Genomic DNA, 20,905 nt, shown 5'->3' on the forward strand with positions numbered 1-20,905 from the left:
TTTTTCCATTCATCTGTTGATGGACATTTGGGTTGTTTCCACCTTTCGGCCGTTGTGAATAGAGCTTCTGTGAACATCTGTGTGCAGGTTTTTGTGTGGCTATACATTGCATTTCTCTTGGGTAGAATCGCTGGGAGAGGAATGTTTTTTAAACTTTGCTTTCACTGCAATCCTTAGTAAGAAAAGCACTTTTACCTCCCTACCAAGTACACGTGCACACAAAACACAAGCTTCACCAAGGAATAGTATTCATTACAAATTTTTCTATCCTCTATTATTTAAGAAAAATTTGATTTCATGACCCAGTCATGCCTCAGGCAATTTGAAAAACACTGTTCTGGAGCAATTAGCCCAAGGACGTTTGTAGCCACCTGGTTCGCATTTGCGAACACTGGAAACAACTGATACGTCTTTAATTTGGTTGTAAAAATTATGGTACAGGACATATGGTGGAATATTATGTGGGAGGAAAAGGCATAAATTGAATCCATACATGTTAACTTGGAAAGATCTCAAAAACATAAAAACAAGCAAAAAAAAAAAAGCACGCTGCAGAAAGATATCAATAGATATTATGATTGAGTTGTTTTTGCTAATTAATACACACAAAACAGTATGAAATCTATTTCTTGGATCTATAAATATGTGTGCAAAGTTTATTAGTAGACTGGGAGGCTACAGGCTCCATTCATGCTGGAGTTTGTCTCTGGTGATTGGAGACAGAGGGACACAAACATGCAATGCTTTACTCTTTTGTTAAACATAAAAGCAGATTCAAAGCACATAGAAGAAAAGGTTAATGATGGTCTGTTCTGAGCGGTGGGCACACGTGTGTTTGTTTTATGATTGCGTGTACGTTTTCCCCGGGGGTGGGGGGATGGAACACTCAGAACAAACTAACCCGACCCTCCAGTGACAAGCGCCAAAGGGGCCCCGGAAGACTTCCTGGGACAAGATGGAAAGCAGCTGTTCTGACTTATATTTACTGAAAACAGAAGTTGAAAACCCCGACAGCCAGCCGGTGCGTCCAGCCGAGAAGCTCTCCCAGACCTGAGCGTCTACTGACGGCAGCTCCATCCACTCTGTAATCCTGCCCTCCTCCAGGGCCTGAAATTCTAGAAAATTCCACAGAGCAGGGACTCTCTGGAATGCAGCACCCAAAGAGCCATTTCTGCTGAGGTTGTTATTTCTGGCCCCAGGTAGGAGAACTATTATAATTTCAAATAATAATACGGAAAAATTCCTTACCTTTTTTTTTTTTTGGCAGGTGGCTCAGAAAGAGGTTGTTTACATTTACTTTTTTAAATTGTGGTACAATACACATAACATAAAATTGGTCATTTTAACTATTTAAAATTTTACTGCCCAGAGGCATTAAGTATACTCATAATTTTCCTTTAACTTTTTTTTTTTTTTTTTTTTTTGCCACGCTGTGCGGCATGCAGGATCTTAGTTCTCCAACCAGAGACTGAACCCATGCCCCCTGCCCTGGAAGCGCTGAGTCCTAACCACTGGACTGCCAGGGAAGTGCCCTTTAACTTTTTGTTTTTAAGAGGATAAGAATAGGTTTCTTTTATTTTTTTAATATTTATTTATTTATTTGGTTGCACCGGGTCTTAGTTGTGGCAGGCAGGCTCCTTAGTTGCGGCGTGCAAACTCTTAGTTGTGGCATGTGGGATCTAGTTCCCTGACCAGGGATCGAACCCGGGCCCCCTGCATTGGGAGCGCGGAGTCTTAGCCACTGTGCCAGCAGGGAAGTCCCCCCCTTTAACTTTTTTTTTTTTTTTTTTTGCGGTACGCGGGCCTCTCCCTGCTGTGGCCTCTCCCGTTGCGGAGAACAGGCTCCGGACGCACAGGCTCAGCGGCCATGGCTCACGGGCCCAGCCGCTCTGCGGCATGTGGGATCTTCCCGGACCGGGGCACGAACCCGTGTCCCCTGCATCGGCAGGCGGACTCTCAACCACTGCGCCACCAGGGAAGCCCCCCTTTAACCTTTTAAAAGCCCGTTTATTATCTCCTTTCATCTGAACGCCCAGCCGCAGATATCAGTACTGAGATGGATGATAGCGATGACGACTCATCTGGTATAAAGCATTTTCAACACAACAGGCGCTTTCTAAGCACTTTATATAATATTAACTATTTTAATCCTTACAACAAGCCTATGAGGCAGCTACTACTATTAACCCTATTTTTCAAAAAAAGAAAAGTGAGATTAAATACCCTGCAGAAATTTACAAAGCTGGGACTTGAACCCTGGCAGCCTGAACCCCCAGCTGGAGCCCTTAACCATTTCACCAGGCTGACTATAAGCTTATAGATATGACCAATTTCCCACCCGTATTCTTTTCCACCTTTGTCTTTTTTTTCCCTTTGCAATTAGTCACTGAGGGTTACTTTTTCCAGCCCAAGGAGCTGCGGCTTGCTGAAGACATGTCTGTGTGGAGTCACCAACAAGGAGGGATGGAGAAACAGAACATCAGCAGTGGCTTCCTTCCACTGCTTTTAGGTTTTCCCTCGGGGCAGGAGGAAGTAGTCCACTAAAAGAGCTGAGTCACCCTGGGTGGTTCCAACAGACTTAAAATGACAATGACATGCCTCACCTTGTTGCAACTCCTCACCTTTGACAACCTGAGATCAGTCGTTCAGCAATGACTATTATTATTATTTTTTTTGTTTTAGAAAACATGCCTTTTAAAGCTTTACACAGTGACTGATTATACGCAGATCAAAGAATAGAGCCATGAGGTCTATCGCCTCAATAGAGTGCCAAACCTCCATGGATCAGTATTCATTATGTAGCAGAGGATTTCCCTAACTTTACCTTTACCTGACCTACATTCTCTGTCTTGTCCACCTTACAAGACTGTTGGTCAAATGCCTTGTGGAGCAACAACTATTATTTATTGAGTGCCGGGCACTGTGTGGGGCTGCGGGTCACCACGGAAAATAAGAGGTACGGGATCGCCTACATTCTAATGGATCATGAACCCCAAATGGTGAAAAGACAAGAGTGATTTGGGAGAGGGGCGCTATTTGAGCTGGGGTGATCTGAGGAGGTCACATCTGAGCTGAGGGCTGAGTGAGGAGGAAGGGCCAGCCCCGGATGTCTGGGGCAAAGAATGAGTCTGGTGGTTCCTCAAAAAGTTGACCATGGGGTTACCATGTGACCCAGCAATCCCACTCCTAGGTACAGACCCCAAAGAAATGAAAATGGGTGTCCACACAGAAACTTGTCCATGAATGTTTATAACAGCTCTATTTACAATCGCCAAAATGTGGAAACAACCCAAGTGTCCATCTACTAACAAGAATGAACCACCTGTGGTGCATGCAGACAGTGGACTATTATTCAGCCATAAAAAGGAATGAAGCACCGACACGGGCCACAATGTGGATGAATGCTGAAGACGTTACCCTAATGAAAGGAGACAGTCACGGAAGTATAGAAGTATGATCACTTTTATAAGATATACTCAGAATAAGCAAATCGCTAGACAGAAAGCAGGTTAGAGGTTACCAGAGCACAGGAGCGGGAAGAACGGGCAGTGACTGCTTCACTGGGTGCGAGGGCATTTTATGGGGTGATGAGAAGGTTTTGAAACTCCCGAGACCGAGACCAGGTGATGGTTACATTGTGAATACAGTAATACCAGTGAATTTGCATGCTTTATAATGGTTAATTGTGGGGAATTCCGTGGTGGTCCAGTGGTTAGGACTCCTCGCTTCCACCGCAGAGGGCACGAGTTCAATCCCTGGCTGGGAAACTAAGATCCTGCATGCCTTAGTGTGGACCCGCGCCCCGCCCCCCCCAAAAAGGTTAATTGCATGTTATGTGAATTTCATCTCTTTAAAAGACAAAAAAAATAGCGGGTGGAAAAGACTGACCCAGGCAAAGGAGTAGCAGGTATCAAGACCACGAAGCAGGCAGAAGCCTGGACGTTGGCCAAGCAAGAAATGGGCAGTGGGATAGAACGTGGAGAAGGTGAAGGAGAAGGAGGACAGGGACGGATCGTGTGGCTTCTCGGGAGGTGTGTGACTGACTCTGCAAAGGGTGGAGAGCACGGGAGGGTTTTGATGGGGGCGTGACATGACTGACCCTCTGGCTCCGTGTGGACAGGGCCAAGGGAGGCGGCAGGTGCCCCCCAACTTCCCGAGGCAGCCAGGCCTGGGCTCACCCAACTCTGTAGCCTTGGACAGGGGGTGCAGCAATTATTTCATCATTGGGCCTTCCTGTAGGCCTTGTTCAGCATGTCCTGCTGGTATTCATAACTGAAGGGGTTGTGGGCCTTCAGGAAACACTTCAAGGAGTTTTCTGCTCTGCCGGGTCAGCAAGGGCCCTGGGGGAGACAGCAGTAGAGGCCCTTCACCTTGCCTGGCCAGGATCCATCAATCCAGCACAAGCCCAGAGGCAATTAGAGACTCCACGACTTCAAGGACTGACTCCACTCCGGGCAGTTACATGAGCCCTGAGGCCTGGTCACCTGCCAGGTGTGAGCTCCCTCACCTCTGACCCTCAATTATCCGGCTTCTCTGGATATTAGCCTAGGGAAAGAGTTGGCTATTTCCAGATGGGAGCCTGGCTGGAAGTCTGGACTGAGGTGGACTGGCTCTGGTCAAGATCAGGCTTTTCCAGAACCAGAATACGGCTGCTTCGGGGGCATCCTTTGTGACCCCTGCTGCCTCCAGGCAGTCTTCCAGGATTTCTTAGTACTACTCATCCTCACTTATGTGACTTGTCAAGCTTCCCTGGCAGGTTGCTTGTTCTTCGAACATACTAGAAACTTCTCAAAGGCAGGACCTGTGCCTTCTCATACCTGGGTCCCCACATAGTAGGTGTGCTCCTTGCTCACAGTAGGTGCTCTAACCCTAACCACCAGAGGAATTTGTACATCTCCCGGCCTACTCGATACTTCCTTTCTGATGTCCCAGAGCCACCTCAGACTCATCATGGTGGAAATGCAGCCTCTGGAGATTTTCCTCCCAAACCTGTTTTTGTTTTTTTTTCACATATACTCCACCTTAGTTAACAACACCGTCTGCCAGTCACTCGAGTCCAAATATCTGTGCGTCATAAATGACTCCTCCCTTTCTTTTTTTTATTTTTTATTTTTTTTGCGGTACGCGGGCCTCTCACTGTTGTGGCCTCTCCCGTTGCGGAGCACAGGCTCCGGACGCGCAGGCCCAGCAGCCATGGCTCACGGGCCCAGCCGCTCCGCGGCATGTAGGATCTTCCCGGACCGGGGCACGAACCCGTGTCCCCTGCATCGGCAGGCGGACTCTCAACCACTGCGCCACCAGGGAAGCCCAACTCCTCCCTTTCTTTATCCCTACCTGTCAGGCTCTCAGTTTGACCTGCCCAGTCGGATTCTATTTCTCCATCTGCTTTGCCCCACGGAGACCCAAGCCACATCTTACCTGCAGGGCTGTGATAATAATCTCTCAGCTCCCAGGCTTCCCTGGTGGTGCAGTGGTTAAGAATCCGCCTGCCAATGCAGGGGACACGGGTTCGAGCCCTGGTCTGGGAAGATCCCACATGCCGCGGAGCAACTAGACCCGTGCACCACAACTACTGAGCCTGCCCTCTAGAGCCCATGTGCCACAACTACTGAGCCCACGTGCCACAACTACTGAGCCTGCGCTCTAGAGCAAACCACAACTACTGAAGCCCACGTGCCTAGAGCCTGTGCTCTGCAACAAGAGAAGCCATTGCAATGAGAAGCCCACGCACCGCAACGAAGAGTAGCCCCCGCTTGCCACAACTAGAGAAAGCCTGTGCACAGCAATGAAGACCCAACGCAGCCAAAAATAAAATAAATTAATTTTTAAAAAACATAAAAAATAATCTCTCAGCTCCCATCTTGCCCTGCCCTTATGATCCATTCTCCATGCAACAGCCAGTAAGATCTTCCTTTTTTTTTTTTAACTAGACTTTATTTTTCACAAGTTTTTTTTTTGGCCGCATCACACGTCTTGCAGGATCTTAGTTTCCTGACCAGGGATTGAACCCGGGCCCACAGCAGTGAAAGCAGAGTCCTAACCACTGGACCGCCAGGGAATTCCCAGAACAGTTTTAGATTTACAGAAAAATTGGAACCATAGTACAGAAGTTGGGAATGTAGTACAGATAGCCAGTTTCCCCTATTACTAACATCTGACATTAGTATGGCATGTTGCAGTGAATGAACTAATATTGATACAGCATTAACTAAAGTTTATGCTTTATTTCGATTTCCTCCATTTCCCCCTAATATCCTGTTTCTGCTCCAGGACTCCCTCCAGGAGACCACGTTACACGTAGCCGTTATATCGCTTTAGACCTCTCTTGGCTGTGACAGTTTCTGACTTTCCTTGTTTTTCATGATCTTGACAGTTTTGAGAACTGGGCAGGTATTTTGTAGAATGTTCCTTGGGATTTGTCTGCTGTTTTTCTCACGATCAGACTGTAGTTGGGGGGAACCACAGAGACCAAGTGCCACTGTCGTCACCTCATGTCAAATGTACGTACTATCAACGTGACATCACTGCAATGTTGACCTTGGTCACCTGCTGAGGGGGTCATGTTCATTCAGGCGTCTCCACTGTGAAGTTACTCTTTACCCCCCTTCCACACTGTTCTCTCTGGAAGGAAGCCTCTATGCACAGCCCACTCCTAAGGAGTCATGGAGGTCAGTGGTTAAGACTCCACGCTTCCACTGCAGGGGACACGGGTTCGATCCCTGGTCGGGGAGCTAAGATCCCACAAGCCGCGTGGCGTGACCAAAGAAAAAACAAGAAAAAAAAAACCCTCTAAATCAGATCCTCTCACTCCTCTGGTTCAAACCCTGCAGTGACCTCTCCTGCCCTTGGAACAAAGCTGGTCACCCTGGTCTGGGTGGCCTGGCCCAGCCCCCTCCCCCAGCTCACCACACCAGCCACACTGGCCTCTGGCTTTCCCTCAAGCATGCAAATTTTGTCTCCACCTCTGGGCCCATGCAAGGCTCTTACCTCTGCCTGCACCCCTTCCCCTCACCCGTCCTCTCCTGGCCGCCCCCTTCTCATTCAGGACTGTCTCAGCTCAAATTCACTTCCTCTGGGGGAAACCCTGAACCCACAAAAGTTCACCAAAGACTTTTTCATCCCAAGGGCATCTGGCGTCCCGCGCACAGAGCCTGCAGTGCAGTGGCCTCGCGGAGAGCAGCTAAGAACAAAGCGTGATGAGCTGGAGCTGACCGTTTAGACTTGTGAGGGTCGGGGGCTCACTGTGTCTTCCAAATGCCACTCTCATGACTCCATGCTGGCAACTTGGAACCAACCACGCTGAAAGTATTTAGACCACAGAGAGCAGCAGGTGCTGCAAATCAGGGCTTTTTTCCTCCCTGACAGCTGACTGCTCACCATTGACCTGGACAGCACTGGGGGACATGACCGACCCCAACCCCAGGGAATGGTCTGTCTTGATGATGAGCAAGCCGGAAAAAGAAAAAGGAGCAGAGAGAGAAAATAATTCCTAAGAAGTCGGTGCTACAGGCCCACCTGCCCATGGATACACATCAGTGCCCAGGGAGCTTGATCTGCAGTGGCTCCAGCTGCTGGTGCCTTAGGAGCCCAGCAGAAGCAGCGCAAATCTTCTTCAGAGGACAGCTCATTCACTCTAGGCCGCAGAGAATCCCCACAAATAATTCTCCAAGGGCAGTGACCAACACGCAGTTGAAGAAAACCTAGCTCACAAGGGAACAGAGCAGTGTAGCAAGAACCAGCAGAAACAAGAGGCAGCAGAAACAGACCCACAGAGACCTGAGAGTGAAATTATCCAGACTCTAAAACACTTATTTATCCTGGTTAAAGCAATCAGCAGCAAGCTTGACAATGTTTACAAGGAATAGAAAAGCTCTAAAAAGCAACATAGCAGATTTGATGAAGAGCTAAACAGAACTGATCAAAAATATATATAATAATAATAAACTCAGTTGTGTTGGACAGAAGATTGGACACAGCAGAAAGATTAGTGAGATATCAGAAGAAACGATCCAGAACTGCAACAGAGAGAGACAAAAATATAGAAAATACCAAAGAGAGAAAAATGAGAATGTGAGGATTCCGGGGGTCTTGTTATACATTTGTTTGGAGTTTCAGACAGAGAGGCAGTGACCTCTGTCTGGGCGCTGACTTGTCAAGGAGGCAACAACTGCCCCAGGCAGGTAGGAAACCATTTTAGGAGAGAATGGCTGGAAATTATCCAGAACTGATAAAAAGATGTCAACAGACTTGAAGAGGCCAAATATTTGTTGAATGAGTGAACAAGTGAACGAAAGGTTCCTTGATAAGTGTGCCCTGCCCCCTCCCTCCCCTCACATATGAGCTGCGTGGCTGGGAGGGGAAGGGAGGGAGGGATGGGGGGCTCCCCCTGCACCTCCCAGGCCCCCCCCCACGCTCCTCTCCCAGGTTCGCACACATGCAGCGGGAGCCGGGCCACATCATTGAAAGCCCGTCAGCCTGCTGCCAGCTCCTGGTGCCAGATGTCCTTCACCCACTGTTCAGCCTTTGTCGTCTTGCCTCGCCTCCCTGGTTATCTGTGTGGTTTAAAATAGACAGGCTGGGGGAGGAATGCTGCCCAGCTACTGAGCTGTGACAGGTCCAGCTTGCAACCCCAGAGATTCTCCAAAACTGTCCCCTCAGGGAAGAGGAATAGCTCAAGCTGCTTAGCCGTCTTTCTCTCCTGGAACAAAGACAAATATCTCAAGCCCAGGAAAACCATCCAAGTGCCCCTCCCGCTGAGAGGGAAAGAGGAAAGAGGGTTAGAAAGGGTTTGTGTAGTTTTTATTCCCTCAGTCGAGCCCCTGCTGGGCATTAGGGGAACCGCGGGCCACCCAGACCAGACTGCCGGGGGCGCTGACTTGTCAAGGAGGCAACAACTGCCCCATGCAGGCTTTTCTATAGAGATGATGCCCTATTTTGCAGCGAAGGAGCTGAGACAGGAATTAGCCCCATTTTCCAGATGGGAAAAGTGATGTCTAAGAAGCGAAGTCATTTGTTCCTCCTTGCAATTGCCAGAACCCAGATGCCTCGGTTACCCAGACCGGGCGGTTCTCATTCAAACAGTACATCATCGCCCAAGTCCCTGTTGTGGACATTGTGCCAGCAGACTCTGGAGGGGACGGTCATCTGGTTTTTCTGATCCTAGTTTACAGTTCATTGGCAGGGACAGATCAAACCCAGGTGGAAAAGGTTGCAGACGGCTTGCAAAAGAGAATGCAAACAGGTGCAGGTTGATTGAGAGCAAACTGAAGGCGTGGAATGCCAGATGAAGTGCTGATAATGTGCTAGGACGTGAAGGAAGCTTGAAAAAAAATCCTGCAAAGTGAAACAAAGTCAGACACAAGAGCACCAATACTGTGTGCATGCCTCTTCTATGAAGTATCTGGAAGAGGCAAATTCACAGAGATAGAAAGTAGAAGGGAGGTCGCCAGGGTGGAGGGGTGGGGAAACGGGGAGTTGTTTAAAGGGGGACAGAGTTTCAGTTTGTGATGATGAAAATCGTCTAGAGTTGCATGGGGGTGATGGTTGCACAACAAAGTGAATGTACTTAATGCCACTGAACTGCAGATTCAAAAGTGGTAAACTTTATGCAGATTTAAAATGGTAAACTTTATGTATATTTTACTACCATATGCAAATAGTTTGAAATGGTGGCAGCTGAACTAGTTCTATATATATTAATAGAGCTGGGTCTTAAAACAGAGAAACAAGCATGTTGAATAATATGATGCCACTTGGGTTTTTTTAATTTAAAAAATCCACCAACAACAATACTAAATAAATACGCTATGTGAGTATATGGACATACGTTAAAGAATAAAAATGGTCTCGAGAAAGACACCCCAAGTAGAATTAATAGTGGTCTCTCCTGGGTGGTCCAGAGAGTTAGGTGGTCAAAGGAGCCTTTAGGTTCTGATTTATTTATGTTTAAAGGAGGATGGTGTGGCGTGCTGAATAATAATTCCCCAAGTAAACCCACATCCTAATGCTCAGCACCTGTCATGTTGCCTTATGAGGCCAAAGGGGCTTGGCAGGTGTGTTTGGTTCAGGCCCTTGAGATGGGGAGCCTCCTGGGTCATCCAGGTGAGGCCAATGTCATCACAGGGTCCTTATGAGAGGGAGGCAGGAGGGTCAGAGTTAGGGAGGAGATGTGACAGTAGGATCAGGGCTCTGAGTGATCCGCTTTGAAAAGGAAGGTGCCCCCCCAGCCAAGGAAAGCAGGCGGCTTCTAGAAGCTGCAAGAAAGGCAAGGAGGCGGATTCTCCCCTCCCAGCCTGCAGAAGGGGGCAGTTCTGCCAACACCTTCACCTTAGGACTTCCTGACTTCAGACTCCTGACGTCCAGAACGGTAAGAGAATGAATTTGTGTTAAAGTTGGTGGTGGTTCGTTAAAGTGGCCAAAGGAAACGAATACAGAAGGACTCACAAATGACTCGTGCAGTTCAACATTCCGAAAATTATATATGTAAAAGGAGAGAGACTTGGGAGGAGAGGGCAGACTTGGGGTGCATCAGCTAAGGCAGCCCCTCTTGAAAGAAGAGAGGGAACCTAGGTGGGCTTCTGGAAATACCAAAGCTAGGTCGGGCAGTGGGAGGCATGTGAAGTGTGGGAGGATGTAAGGCGATTAACTTGCGCAGAGCCGCCTTGGGAGCTGTATGGGGTAAGGAATAAGCTCTCATCCTCACACATTTTCTGCCAAAAATGAGACGTGCAAACCTTCACAGGATTAGAATGTTCCGGATTTAGTGCCTGAATTAACACCTTCTGCTGGAGAAGAATCTTTTTTAAAAATGCATGGAATTAAAAGAAAAAAAGAGCCACTCAAACCATTTTCAGTGCTGACAGAGGGAATGGAAACGGAGGCAGTGTCAGCTGAGGGAGCTTCAAGTGCTTCTGGAAGGATCCGCGGATCAGATAATGTCATAAAAGAGTCACGTTGATTTATCTTCTTTAGCGATGTGATTTCAAAATGACAGATTCCATGTACGTCGAATATGAGCCCCCTTTTTAAAAAAAGGGAGGGGGGAGTGGATGGGAGGGTGGACATGAAAATAGTTGCTTGAATATGCCTTGAAAAAATTCCAGGAAGGAAACACAAGGCTGTTAACAATGGTTTTTTGTTTTGCCTCCTTGTCAACTGTTTAAATTTGATTTTTATACCATTTTATGACTTTAAAAATTAAAAAGGGGAGCATAACATCTTAGGTGTGGGCTGTGGCTGGTGACTTTCTTCCAAAGAGGACAGTGTGGAAAGGAGGCAAATAGAGTAACTCCACAGGGGAGCCACTTGACAACCACTGGCTACACAGGTGATCAAGGTTAGCATCAACAGTGATAAATCATGTCTGGTCATCTATACTCTTGATGTGATGTGATGAGAGTGGCTTTCTTCCCCAAAACCTAGAGCCCCAGTCTAATCATAAGAAAAACACTAGACAAATTCTAACAGAAGATAACCTAAAATATCTGTACTCCTCAAATCCATCAAGGTCATCAAAACCAAAGAAAGTCTGAGAAATTGCCACAGTCAAGAGGGGCCTAAGGAGATATGATGATTAAATCTAGCATGGTTTCCTGGATGGGATCCTGGGACAGAAAAAGGACATTAGATAAAAACAAAGGACATCTAAATAATGACTTTAGTTACAAACAAGGTGTCAATATTGGTTCATTAATTGTGGCAAATGTACCATACTAATATAAGTTGTTAATAACAGGGAAAACTGGATGAGGGAAAATATGGGAACTTTTTGAACTATCGTCTCATTTTTTCTGTAAATCTAAAACCGTTCTTTAAAAATCTATTAAAAAATTAAAAAGTGGTTCCATTTCAATTTAGAGGAAATTCTCCTCCATATACACTCACAGAAGTATGCTAAGATGTGTATATGAGAGAGTTCATTGCATCATACTGTGTGGACAACTAGAAACCTAGAGTCCCACAACAGGCCCTCTGGAATACTATATAGCCATTAAAAAGAATGTGGTGTAGCTAAAAGTACTAAACTTCCAGTTGCAGAGTATGTAAGCTCTTGTTTGTGCTCAATGAAATGTCACGTGTGTGTGTTTATCTAGATTTAGAGAAATTCTAGAAAGCAAAACACAAAACTACTCATTGTGGTTACCTCTGGGATGTGAGATTGACGGGATTTCTTTTTTTCTTAATTTATTTTATTTTTATTTATTTATTATTTTTGTCTGCATTGGGTCTTCACTGCTGTGTGCGGGCTTTCTCTAGTTGCGGCGAGCAGGGTCTCCTCTTCATTGCGGTGCGCCGGCTTCTCAATGTGGTGGCTTCTCTTGTTGCGGAGCCAGGCTCTAGGTGCGTGGGCTTCAGTAGATGCAGCGCATGGGCTCAGTAGTTGTGGCTCACGGGCTCTAGAGCGTAGGCTCAGTAGTTGTGGTGCACGGGCTTAGTTGCTCCACGGCATGTGGGATCTTCCCGGACCAGGGCTTGAACCTGTGTCCCCTGCATCGGCAGGTGGATTCTCAACTACTGCCCCACCGGGGAAGCCCCATGGGATTTCTTTTTAACATTACAGTTTACATCTTTACTGTTTAGAAAGTTTTTACAGTAGACAAATAGTATTTTTAAGTATCTGAATGTTAATTTGTGTATATTGTTATGAAGTACTTCGAATTTGCCAAAAGAGAGAATAATATAATAAGCCCATCACCCAGTTAAGAAATGAAAGATGCAAAACTACTTTTTTTTTTTTTTTTTTTGCGGTCCGCGGGCCTGTCACTGCTGCGGCCTCTCTCGTTGCGGAGCACAGGCTCCGGACGCGCAGGCTCAGCGGCCATGGCTCACGGGCCCAGCCGCTCCACGGCATGTGGGATCTTCGCGGACCGGGGCACGAACCCGCGTCCCCTGCATCGGCAGGCGGACTCTCAACCACTGCGCCACCAGGGAAGCCCCGCAAATTACTTTTATAACTTAAAAAAAAAAAACCCAAACCCAAACCTGAAAAGGTTCTTTTGAAAATACCACCTTGAGAAAGTTTCAGTTTCTTCCTAGAGAATTTGCAAGCACATTGCCTGGAAATCATGTCTAAGTTTACCTACATGTAAATCAACTTAAATGTCATAACCACTGCTCATATGTTAGGTTTTTCAAACCTTGTCAGGGCTGGAAGTGAAATTTAGAGCTGAATTAATTTCATGAACTTAATGTTTTTGAAGTTGTCAAGCTTATTGCAGTATATACATGCACAGAACAGACTGTTCATTGCCTCTGTGGTTTAGCTTCAGTGTCAAGGAAAAAACGGGGCAAAACATCGACCACTTTCTGAAGGCCATTTTTTTTTTTAAAGATTGCGTTTTTATTTATTTATTCATTTACTTATTTTTGGCTGCATTGGGTCTTCGTTGCTGCACGCGGGCTTTCTCTAGTTGCGGTGAGTGGGGGCTACTCTTCGTTGCAGTGCGCAGGTTTCTCATTGCAGTGGCTTCTCTTTGCAGAGCACAGGCTCTAGGCACATGGGCTTCAGTAGTTGTGGCTCGCGGGCTCAGTAGTTGTGGTGCACGGGCTAAGTTGCTGGGTGGCATGTGGGATCTTCCTGGACCAGGGCGCGAACCCATGTCCCCTGGTGGATTCTTAAGCACTGTGCCACCAGGGGAGTCCCTCTGAAGGCCATTTTGGTGAGGAAAACAAAGTTCTGGAATTTGAAAACATTTAGAGTCCTCTCCAGGGACAATCTGTGAAATTGTTCTTGAGGGAAGCAAAAGTTAAGTAATCTTACAGGCGATCCTCCCTGTGAAATAGATTGATCAGAAAGGGAAGGTTGAACAGAAGAGTAAATAGCTTTGGGGCTTCCCTGGGGCTTCCCTGGGGCTTCCCCGGGGCTTCCCCGGGGCTTCCCCGGTGGCACAGTGATTAGGAATCCGCCTGCCAATGCAGGGGATTCGGGTTCGATCCTTGGTCAGGGAGGATCCCACATGCCACGGAGCAGCTGGGCCCGTGCATGCACCACAACTGCTGAGCCTGCACTCTAGAGCCCGCGCTCCGTAACAAGAGAAGCCGCTGCAATGAGAGGCCCACGCACCGCAACAGGAGTGGTCACCGCTCGCCGCAACTAGAGAGAGCCTGCCCATAGCAACGGAGACCCAATGCAGCCAAAAATAAATAAAATGGATGAACTTATTAAAAAAAAAAAGTAAATAGCTTTATTACTTCCTGTTTTAATTTGAAATAATGGTGCAGAACAGTTTTTGGTGAGAGGTACAAAAAGCAAAGACAACGTTAAAAAAAAACCTCTTAAATAATTAGTGAGAAGAGTAATATTTCAGCAACGCTAAAGTAGAGAGTTTAAAGGAAATCAGACTAAAAACTGGTTTATGAGCCAACACACTTTTACTTCTTGTGGGTTTGCTCAGCATAATAAGTCTGGGGTTTGAGGAATTTATTAGGTTTTTGGTGATTATTTTGGTCTTTGTACCGTTGTTCAATAAAACTTTGAGGTCGTCGGTAGCTGCTAAAATGAACCTACATCAGTTTTCTCCCTTTTATTTATTTTTAAAATAAATTTATTTTATTTTTGGCTGTGTTGGGTCTTCGTTGCTGTACGCGGGCTTTTCTCTAGTTGTGGTGAGTGGGGGCTACTCTTTGTTGCAGTGCGCGGGCTTCTCATTGTGGTGGCTTCTCTTGTTGCAGAGCACGGGCTCTAGGCGCGCGGGCTTCAGTAGTTGTGGCTCATGGGCTCTAGAGCGCAGGCTCAGTAGTTGTGGCGCACGGGCTTAGTTGCTCCGCGGCATGTGGGATCCTCCCGGACCAGGGCCCGAACCCGTGTCCCCTGCATTGGCAGGAGGATTCTTAACCACTGCGCCACCAGGGAAGCCCACTCCCTTTTATTTTAGTTAAGGTGACAACTTGCTAGTAGTTTTTTGTTTAACATAATTCTCATCAACTAAAGGGACCTTGCTCCAAAGAAAATTCCTAGAGCCTGCCCATGTTTCAGCCTTTGTCAGACATGCAGGAAATGGTGTGAGATTTGGGGCCAGGCAGACCCGGGTGTGCATGCCAGCTTCTTAAAAAATAAAATGAGGAGGCTCACACTTCTCCCTTCAGCAGGGTGTTGCCATAGGTTTGGGATGAGCAGCCTTTCCAGAGTCAAGGAAGCCGCTCCGTTCCTGGTTTCCTATGAGATTTATTATACTGATGATTGTTGTTATAAATGTGTGCTGAACGTCATCTTTTTTATTAGTATTATCCTTGTAAAAAAAGGTACTAAACTTTATCAAATGCAAAAAAAACCCCCAACTCTCATATAAGAAAATACTTTAATCTACTGTCCTGTCCACCAACAATTTTAAAAAAAGATTTTCTAGTCTTTGTTTATATACAAACATGACTTGTTCATGGTTATAATCACAGTATGTGATTATATGTTGTCTTTGTAGCTTAATAATAACTCCTATTGGTTTTTCTGTGTTGCTTCATAGTCTTTCTGCTTCTTATTTGAATGGCTGTTAAATATACCATTAGTCAGATTTACCACCCAGACTTATCCATTCTCTTAGTGTTGGTCATTTAAGTTATCATAATAATGGTCCCTTATTCATCCTTCTCTCTTATGACCACTCTGTATGTGCCGCATTAGTTATCTCTTGCTGCAGAACAAATTACACCCAAACGTAGCAGCTTAACAACAAACACTTGTTTTTTTAAATTAATTAATTTTGTGCTGAGTCAGGTCTTTGCTGCACGCAGGCTTTCTCTACTTGTGGCGAGCGGGGGCTACTCTTTGTTGCGGTGCGCAGGCTTCTCACTGCGGCGGCTTCTCTTGTTGCGGAGCACGGGCTCTAGGTGCGCGGGTTCAGTAGTTGTGGCACGTGGGCTCAGTAGTTGTGGCTCACAGGCTCTAGAGCACAGGCTCAGTAGTCGTGGCACACGGACTTAGTTGCTCCGTGGCATGTGGGATCTTTCCAGACCAGGGATCGAGCCCGTGTCCCCTGCATTGGCAGGTGGATTCTTAACCACTGCGCCACCAGGGAAGCCCCCACCAACAAACATTTGTTATCTCACAAATAGTTTCTGAGGGTCAGGAACCTGGGAGCAGCTTAGCTGGGTGATTCTGGCTCAGGGTCTCTCATGAGGCTGCTGTCCTCTGAGGCTCGACTGGGGATGGTTGCTGGTAGCGCTCAGTTTATCATGTGTACTTCTTGAATGTCCTCCTGATATGACAGCTGGCTTTCCCTAGAGTTTGTCAGGTGCGAGAGGAAGAGTATGAAATAGAAACCTAATCTTGGAAGTGATGTGCATCACTGCCATATTCTACTGATGACACAGCCCAACGCCGGTACAAGACCACAGAGGGCTACTCGAGGGCGTGAATATCAGGATGCTGGCTACCCCAGGTGCCTTTCTGGTCTCTAACAGCCATCTGTTTCCCACTTCTTTCATTGTCTCTGTATGTAAAGGATGTGGCTAATTTTAAGACCGAGAATTTGAAAACATTCATTTCTCTACTCATCCAGAACCTCTTTACATCTTACCTCTTGGCTTGTAGGGATAAAGAAAAGTGATCTTTATAGATAATAATTGGTTTCTGGAACTTTTCAGACATCCTACATCTGACCTGCACTGAGTGAAAGATGATGTGATGCATATAAGCTCACTTTTCTGGCACAAATTTTTTTTTTTTTTTTTTGCGGTACGCGGGCCTCTCACTGTTGTGGCCTCTCCCGTTGCGGAGCACAGGCTCCGGACGCGCAGGCTCAGCGGCCATGGCTCACGGGCCCAGTCGCTCCGCGGCATGTGGGATCCTCCCGGACCGGGGCACAAACCCGTGTCCCCTGTATCGGCAGGCGGACTCTCAACCACTGCGCCACCAGGGAAGCCCTGTTATATATTTTTTAAAAACTCCAGAAAACAATTTTGATGTGGATGAGGAGAAACTGGAACCCTTGTGCGTGGCTGGTGGGAATGTAAGATGGTGCAATCATTATGTAAAACATTATGGTGGTTCCTCAAAAAGTTAAATACCATATAATCCCGTAATTCTTCTTCTGGGTATATACACAAAAGGACTGAAATCAGGGACTTGAACAGATAATTGTATACCAATGTTCATAGCGGCATCATTCACACACAGAAAAGGTGGAAACAGCCCAAATGTTCATTGACAGATGAACAGATGAACAAATGTGGTCTATACATACCTGGGAATATTATTCATCCTTTAAAAGGAATGAAATGCTGACACATGCTACAACATGTGTCATGGATGAATCTTGAAGACATTATGTGAAATAAGTTAGTCACCAAAGGACAAGTATTGTGTGACTCCACTTATGTGATGTCCCTAGAGTCGTCAAACTCAGAGACAGAAAAGAGAATGATGGTTACAAGAGGCTGGAGGAAGGCGGAAACAGGGATTACTGCTGAATGGGTACAGAGTTTCCGTTCTGGACCTGGATGGTGGTGATGGCCGCACAGCAATGTGAATATATTTAATGCCACCGAACTGTACACTTAGAATATTTAAAATGGCAAATTTTATGTATATTTGGTCACAATAAAACAAACACTACTGGCACAACCATTTTGGAAAGCAATTTGGCAACATCCGGTAAACCTGAAGATGTGAATACCCTATGACCCTCAACAACAGAAGAAAGGAGTTCAAAAATTGTCCTACATGTATACAGTGGCACACTATACAGTTGTGAAAAAAGAATGTTTCAAACTATATGAATCGGCAGGGATACATTTCAGAAACTTATTGTTGGGAATTCCCTGGCCCAGTGGTTAGGACTCAGTGCTTTCACTGCCGTGGGCTCGGGTTCAATCCCTCATTGGGGAACGAAGATGCTGCAAGCCGTGAGGTGTGGCTGAAAAAAAACAACAACCCCAAAACAAACTCACTGTTGATCCAAAAAAGCACAGAGTCTTAACCACTGGATCACCAGGGAAGTCCCGTGTGCCCTTTTTTGAACTCGATAAAAACTTTTATATACAGATAGTATGAAATGCTTCCTATAATTTTGCTCATTTTCTACAAATGTGTGTGTATATGTGCATGTGTGTAAATATATACACATATATTATGTGTATATTGTAAAATTAAGGTTATGGCTATATAGATGTAAGGTAAAATAATAAGATAGTAGCTACCCTCTGGGAAGGGAGAAAGGATACTAGGGGCTTCAATTTTGCCTGTGATGTTTAGTCTTTAATCAGGTGAGTCACATGAGTGTTTGTTATATTTTTCTCTCTCCTCCTTCTTTTTTTTTTTTTGTGACTGAAATAGTTGATTAAATAAACCCCATATGGGAGCAAAAAATAAGAGAAAAATCCAAAAACAAAAAGAAGGCAAACTTCAAATTAAGATAACCAAACTTCCTGCATCCTCCACCTTTACAACACACCAAAATAACATCAACTTTAAATCTCATTTAAAAGGTACTGCTCTAGGGCTTCCCTGGTAGGACAGTGGTTAAGAATCTGCCTGCTAAGGCAGGGGACAGGGGTTCGAGTCCTGATCTGGGAGGATCCCACATGCCACATAGCAACTAAGCCTGTGCGCCACAACTACTGAGCCCTCGTGCCACAACTACTGAAGCCCGCATGCCTAGAGCCCGTGCTCCGCAAAAAGAAAAGCCACCAAGGAGAAGCCCTCGCTCGCTGCAACTAGAGAAAGCCCGTGCACAGCATTGAAGACCCAATGCAGCCAAAAATAAAAATAAAATAAAATAAATTTTAAAAAAAGGTACTGCTCTATATTTTTATATCTTCCCTCACTCTCCAAAGCAGGGACTCTGTCTAAAGTGATTTTATTTCTTCTTGATGAGTAGTGCTTAGGTCATGTTGGGCATTTAGGTGTCAGTAGATGACAGTGACAATGGTGGTGCCATCAGGCTGTGTGTCCTAAGAGGGGCACGGCTGTGCCACCTGCGTCCTCAGGAAGTCATTCCTCTCCTGCCCACACAGAGCTGCATAGCATATGCTATGGATACGTTGTCATCAGGTCAGCATATTTTCTCCCAGCTCCTCAAACTGGAAAACATTTATGAATAATTCTACTAACTTCCATCAGAGAGAGAAAATTCTAATCTCAAGGCTAGAAGATCTTAAGTTTCAACTGTGTGAAGTCTATGTATTTTTTTTGGAGTATGCTTTCCAAACAATTTCCCCATGTTGTACAACAGGAGACTCATTTCTAGGTGGTAACAATGCTCCCGTTGAGACAGAAGCCTTGGCACATACATACATTGCCCTTGATTTGCCAGTGCAAAATCTTAGTTAACCGACAAATACTACAGGCAGACATAGGTTTGCAGAGAAATCCCAACATCAGTTAACAAAAGAAAAAAAGGGTGGGAGGGTGATGTACAAGCTCACCATGCATTTAAATCAACGGGTTTGACAGCAATGCAATGTTTTCTTATGTTTCTTCTCTCAACCACTTTTAAGTGCCACGAGAAATTTTTTAGAGCAGGAGAAAACAAGATTTTTCTGTGGTTTGCTGTATTTGACAAAGGAAGTGGTGTGTGACTCGAATAGGTCGGTGGCAGAAAGCAGGTTTGAGAAGGTTTATAAAAGGACCGGGCAAGGCTGAGCTGTGAACCTGGTCTGGACTGAGCGTTCTAGGGGCCCTTGTATACAGGTGTGCCAACCAGAGCCGGGCTTATTCTTGGTGTGTGTCCTTGGATGAGTTACTTCATCCCTGTATGTTCTGGAGTGCTCTGCCCTCCAACCTTATTCTTACCTTCTGTGGGGAATTTGAGAAATTTCTGGACAACGTCTTAAGCCTCATGGATGAGAATTTCCTGGAAATATAGCTGCTATTCACAGTTTGGCAGGTTTATACTTTTCCTGAAGCGAAAAGAAAAAACGAAACAAAACTGAGTGACTACCCTGGCCACAAACTTGAGTTTCTACATTCCCTTCCTCTTTATTGTGGTCTTTCTTCCTCAAAGCCACCTTTTTGGACCATGTGTCAGGAGCTCAAAGGAAGAAAACAACTGAGTGCCATTTCTTCTTTTTTTTTGGCCATGCGACACAGCATGCGGGATCTTAGTTCCCCGACCAGGGGTAGAACCCGTGCCCCCTGCATTGGAAGTGCAGAGCCTTAACCACTGGACCGCCAGGCAAGTCCCGTGTGCCCTTTTTTGAACTCGATAAAAAACTTTTGTTTACGGACAGTATGAAATGCTTCCTCTAATTTTGCTCATTTTCTACAAATGTGTGCCCTCAGTCACAGGGGCTAGGACAGAAAGAACAGGTCAGTGCAGCCCCGTCTAATGTATGGGCAGGAAACTCAGACCTTATGCTCTATGGATGGCGGAGCAGAAATATCTTCATACACAAAGCTCATTAGTCAGCCAACAAGCGTTTACTGAATGCCTGGACTGTGCTCAGTGCTGAGTTATGTGTCAAGGTCAGTGTCGTAAGATGCCAGCGTGGCGGATGCCAGTCTGGGAGCCAGGAGAGCTGCCAATTACTCGATTCTGGAAAAAAACAAAAACTTCCTCCTCCCAGGGCCTCAGTTTCCTTATGTGTAAAATTAGGAAGCTGTTATAGTTAACCTCAGATTTTGCTTTCTTCCAACTAGAACTGTGGCAGATTCCAAAGCAGGTTAACAGTTCCCAGAACTCCTGGATCTCGAGAGGCTTCTAGATAGATGGGGAGATTGAGCAATGGCACCCAAAATCATGTTGTTTCTGAAAGAGCACAGCTTGGCCCACCTGGACGTCTAGGCACCTTCCTCTGAGTTGATGCGAAGGGGCCACTCACGTGGGTCCTTGCTCACCATGCTTCAGCCATACTGGTTTTCTGCCCTTCCTTGAATGTACCAAGCTAGTCCTGACTCAGGGCCTTTGCACATGCTGGTCTTGCTGCCTTGGGTTTCATACAGGAATGGTGGCTTGTTCTGCCCTTCTCATCC

Source organism: Delphinapterus leucas, chromosome 14 (assembly GCF_059928025.1).
Source record: "Delphinapterus leucas isolate spDelLeu-1000000601 "Yukka" chromosome 14, BTC_Dleu_Yukka2, whole genome shotgun sequence".
NCBI classification, from domain to species: Eukaryota; Metazoa; Chordata; class Mammalia; order Artiodactyla; family Monodontidae; genus Delphinapterus; species Delphinapterus leucas.